A 6,004-nucleotide genomic window follows, 5' to 3' on the forward strand; every position below is an offset into this window, starting at 1 on the left:
TTTCTGACTCGCTTCAAAGTGTGTGGGTTTTTTTCAACAGACCAGAAACAGGTAGTATCTTGGCTAACATGACAGTATACTATATTTCCTCATATGGTGGCTAGGGGTATCTATTCACACAACTGCAGAGAGTGGGACACCGCTATTAAGAAGTTTAAAATAAAATGAAAAATACATTTTTAGGAGACATGCAGTGAAATGGCAAGAATATGCGAATTTGGCAGACCGAATATAACACCAACACACACAACGTTGTGGAGCGACCACCTGTCAGGCTACTGGAAGAATTCGCCATCTCCACATAACATGAGATCATCTTTAATGCTGTGCAGGGAACTAATTTTACAACATGCGGTATAAGACTACACACACTTTACTTCATGTGAGGGAATGTATACATGTGTCACTCGGCGCTGCTGTGGGAACAGAGTGTAAATGGGAGCAGCAGTTAACTCTTAAATGTCGTTTATTTGAGGGAGGCATTTAGGTATCTTAAGTGGATAACGCACATGCCGACTAATTGGGACAAGGTGTCAATGGATGGCCACTATTTGAGTAAATGTGGTACCCTCCAGAAGTATTGGAGCTGTGAGGAAAATTCCTTTAATTTTTTGCTGTAGACTGATGTCATGTATTTGCATATGGATTGGATGCACAACTTAGAAGATAGCACATTTTGTTTGAACCTCGCCATTTTTCATGCAAGTAAAATTATTGGAACATTTGACTGACAGGTGTGTTTGGTTGCCCGGGTGAGTCCTATTACATGACTTATTCAATCACTAAATAACCCTGAATGTCTTTGCTCAATTTCAAATTGAGCAGAATAGGTTATGCCTGTGTGGACTGCATTTAGAGGCGAAAACAACATGAAAAGCAGAGAGCTGTCTATGCGTTAAATACAAGTAATTGTGAATGCAAGATGGAAAACCAATCAGAACCATTGTACAGACATTGGTCGTAGCCAGCACAACCATTTGGAATGTCCTGAAGAAGAAATAAACCACTGGTGTACTAAGCAGCAGACGCCAAACAAGTGGACCAAGAAAAACATCAGCAGGTGATGACAGACATAGTGACATTGTGAGAGTTGGCGATATCAGCAACAAACTGCAGAGGGCAGGAGTGAAGGTATCACTTGCGACTGTTCATAGAAGACGTCATGAACAAAAGTACAATAGCTACACCAGATGATGCAAACTATTCATTGTGGAAGCAAGAAGCAAGAAGAATAGAAAAGTCAGCCTGGAATTAAAAGTATAGAGATGAGCCTATCCAATTCTGAGACAAAAGTGTTATGGACTGATGAATTTTAGCGATTATGATACCTTCACTCCTGCCCTCTGCAGGTTGTTGCTGCTGCCATTAATAGTTGGTTTGAGGAGTTTCTTTTCATCTCTCGCAATGTTTCTGTCAACTGCTGGTGCTTTCCTTGGTCTACGTGTTCAATGTCTGTTACTTTGTACACCAGTGGTTTCTTTCTTCTTCAGGACATTCCAAATGGTTATACTGGCTATGACCAATGTCTGTGCAATGGTTCTGATTGATTTTCCATCTTCTCTCAAATTCACAATTGCTTGTGTTCCTACCATAGATAGCGCGCTGGTTTTTATGTTGTTTTCGCCTCTAAATGCATTTTACAGAGGCAAAACTTATCCTACCCAATCCGACACTGAGCATAGCCATTGAGTGTTATTTATTGATTGAATAAGCAATTTAATAGGGCAACCGAACACACCTGTTCCAGTACTTTTACTCACATGAAAAATGTGTGGGTTCAAACAAAAGGTGCCATCTTTTAAGTTATGCATCCGATCCAGATGTAAATACCTGGAAATCTCTGTCCTCATATTCATCTTTTGATGCCGAACCCAAATATTTTCAGTCTACAGAAAAAAAATAAGACATTGACCTCAAATGTTCCAATACTTTTGGAGGACACTTTACCATGGACACACACAACATTGTGGAGCGACCACCTGTCAGTCTACTGGAAGAAGACGCCATCGCTGCATAACGTAAGATCATCTTTAATGCTGCACAGGGAACTCGTTTTACAGCATGCGGTATGACTACACACTTTACTTCATTTGAGAGACTGTTTACATGTGTCGTTCGGTATTGCTGTAGCAACGGAGTTTAAATGGGCACAGCAGTTAACTCGTCAATGTCGTCTATTTGAGGGAGGCAGTTATTTGTCTTAAGTGGATCACGCACAAGGTGTCCCTAAGATGGATGGCCACTACCTGAGTAAATTGGGTATGTCCACATTGGATAGGGTCGGGGGGAAAGTAGCCTACTGCAAAATACTGCACTTGTTGCACTTGTTGTATCTGAAGCAATAGACTACCATTCTTACACGCAATCTAAATGACAATAATTATGAAGAATTAGCATTGGAAAACAATGATTGGACAGAGAAATCTAGTCCAGCAAGGTGAAGGTGAACAGATCTGAGGAATTACTGTAGTTGGCAACCACTTACATCAAATGCAACTTATGTTTTTTATTATTGTATGCACTTCGTATAATACTCCTAAATGGAAAAAAATGCAGCCATGTGCAAAAAATACAACATCCCATGGGTAAACCCTAAAGTTTGACCCCATCAGTCGGACTGACTTGAAATTTCTCACACAATGGTCAGTGTGCTCTAAAAAACACCCCCTGTAACTTCATGGTGATTAGTCGAATTTCACAGAATTTGGTACGCAACTTTAGCGGACTGACAAGCACGTCTGTGAAATTTGCCTCACGAGGGCACAGATGGGACTGTAGTAAAGAAGTACGCGTAAGTCATTGGCCATTTGTGTAATGATTATAAAACTTTGAGGATATCTGTATTACATCTGTCATGTCTTCCAAAGCATTTTGACTACAACCCATGGGAGATGCCAAATGCAATGTACAAGTTTCAATCCATGTGGAGTCAAAATAGGAAGTTAAGCGCTATAATTGAGACATCAGGAAAGCTATTAGCAGTACAAAGATTGGCCCACGCTGCATTTTAATCTGGCCAGCGGGACTATTTGGAAAATAGCAAGGAACTGGTCAGTATCGCTGACCTCAACAAACAACATGCTTATGATGATCTTCTCATGAAAGTAAGTCTTTCTACTACTACTCATATAGCCTTAACAAATGAAAGTGGCCACAGCATTACATACTACTCACACAAAGTGAGGGATATTTCAGATAAATTTAAAGATTAACCTAAAATGTACTACTGTGTAAACTTTACAGATGAACTTAATTTGAGCTTCTGTAACTTTGAATGCAAATGTCTAACCTGTTCAATAATTAACGCACTTAACACACAACATGCTCTTTTCTAACATAACAGTTGTGCATATCCATAACTTTTTGTGAGTATAATAAATATATCATTATTTGCATAACCATTGTTAGTAGAGGTGCCAGATTCAGACTGATAGTTGCAGTAATGTAACTGTACACGACTAGAAATGAAACCACTTTAAAACTATTACACTCTGTCTGTACAAAATAACACTGAGGCATCACAGTCAAAAGTAATAATTTTAATACTACATCAAAGCATGCTGGGAAACATGTACTCTGCTCATTCCACAGCTGCAAACTCTTCCGAGTTATACATGTCGCGGATTATGATGTTTTTGTGTTGTAGCTTTTGCCCCAAACGTTGAGAGAATGACGAAGAGGTGGTCGATCAACAATCGCTTTACTGTATTGAAATGAAGAACCACGTATATCTGCAGCTGTCTACAGTACCCCTCCCTTTTCCTGGCTTATCCAATAAACAGTCAGGACACATTCACGGAAAGTAGACATTTCAAACAGGAATGAAGGGACATGAACGCGGATATTTTCCTCTACTCTGATTTTTTTTTTTTTTTTAAGTCCATTCACACAAGTGAAGTTGTTAAAAAAATTATGTACACATAAAAACACATTCACTTGCTGTCATGCACATTTTGTCCGAGCCTGAAAACGCAACCGCAGCTGCCTGGAGCATTATAATGGTTTGCAAACTTGTTTGCTGTCCTGTTCGGCCTGCAACCTAAAGTGGGCTCTGCCTTTTGCCCCGTTGTGCGACTGAGTTTGACAACCCTGATTTAAAGCATGCTGTAAAATGGACAAGGGTTCATTGCACATTGGAAACACCGTTTTTCACAAGAGCGAGTAAATTATTGGTATGTAAATAATCACATGCACCATAAAGATCAGGCAATAAAAGTCATCAAATTCATCAGATGAGCCTAAAGACTAAATGAGTCGAGGAAATAGTTGAACCCAGGAGTCAGATGAATTAACTCACCATATTCTTGATGGCGAGTACAAGTCTACTGAAGAGCACCCCACGAGAGCAGCAGGCCTGGATGCCTGACCCCTACACTGAGAGGGTTTCTTGGGTCCGTTACATTGACGGGGAATTTTGTTTCCCCAATCCTGGACCTGCAAGAAAGCACCACAAACAAACTTGTCATGAACACTTGTCTGTCTACCCAGTCATTGGAGGTTTGTTGGAGATGAAGTGAAATGAAGTGGTCCCCAAAGTCCAGGAACATCTGAGAGTTTCGACTGACTGTGATGTCTGTGTTAAGATTCATCAATGTTGGCTTGCTTGTTCAGTTTATTCTGGCACAGGGTCAAGTCTGGAAATAGCCAGAAAGTATAAAACATTATGACACTTGGGTGAAGTTTTACGGTTTTAATTTATGCTCAAGTCCTCTTGAATTACCTCCCAGAACATATTTTTTGAGTTGAGGGTCTGACATTAGTCCAAGTTTAGTGTCACTGAAGAAGAGAGGGTTCAACTGTTGCCCTCAGCAGGATGCCACTTCTCAGATTCTAAGTGAAGGGCTCCTTACAATGCTCAAGTGGAATAAATCTCTTCAACGTATGGAATAGTGTATGATTATCCTAAAAACAATATTTAGCTTATTTTGTTTGCCTTCTTTTTGATATGTCCTGTGCAACCTGGTGTTAGGTTCTATTAAATTCCTATAGTACATTTTCAGGAATTTAAGACTGCTCGCATTTATTTACAGTAAACAGTACATGTAAAACAAATGTAATGAAAGTAATGCTTACCTCTTAATTGACAAATGGCCCAAACCAGCAAATGAACACAAGATATAGTCAAGGCTGTTCAATCAATCAATATATCCCGTCAATTCCAAAAAGACTTTTAAGTAAAAATATGTCCGAGTGTCCTGCTGAAGTGGCTAAAACTGACATTGTGGTTTTGAGGGAGGGATTTGGACACTTCATGGTTGCATTTCCTACAGTGTCCCCCCCACCCCCCCATTGAAGAACCTATAGCTTTTTTAGGGCCAAAGAGCATGTGAGTAAACCTATCCCTAAGGGCCACGGGGGGGAAAAAAGTAAGAGCTTAGGTTGCCCCAAGTGTCTCTGAAAGGCTTTATTGGCTCTGAAAAGCCTTCACTCCCACTAGGATTGAGCTGGAACCTAGCTGGACCAGACAGCAGCTGAGAGAAGTCTACTTGGAAATAAGTAAGTATATTCACAAGATGGCAGGCTTATGTTGTAGTATGGTTTCTTAACTTATCAATACTTTCATTTAAATACGTTTGAAACAACCTTTGTGTTACTCAGTGAAGGTTACACAAACATTAATTTATACAACTTCAGAATGTGTACTACAGTATATACTTATGATATAATTATATGTAATAATTAATACAGAATATGTCTTGATGACTATTTATTATGAGTATTTATAATGAGTGTGTTTCACTATATGATCACCGAAATGCATTTTTATTAGGATCTGTTCCATACAACAGTGCTTTACAGTGATACTTTAATTTAGCATTTTCTTGTATATAAAAAAAGGGACAAAATAAGGTGGACTCCTTGATTTATTAAGTCCACAAACCTGTTATTCATAAATCAGTCACTTTGCAACAGCCTCAGCAAAGCTATTTTGTGTCTTAGACAAATATAGCTCCACACCTGTGCACCAAATGTACAAAACGGATAAATCAAGTTAAAAAATTAT

This window comes from Dunckerocampus dactyliophorus, chromosome 8 (genome assembly GCF_027744805.1).
Source record: "Dunckerocampus dactyliophorus isolate RoL2022-P2 chromosome 8, RoL_Ddac_1.1, whole genome shotgun sequence".
NCBI classification, from domain to species: Eukaryota; Metazoa; Chordata; class Actinopteri; order Syngnathiformes; family Syngnathidae; genus Dunckerocampus; species Dunckerocampus dactyliophorus.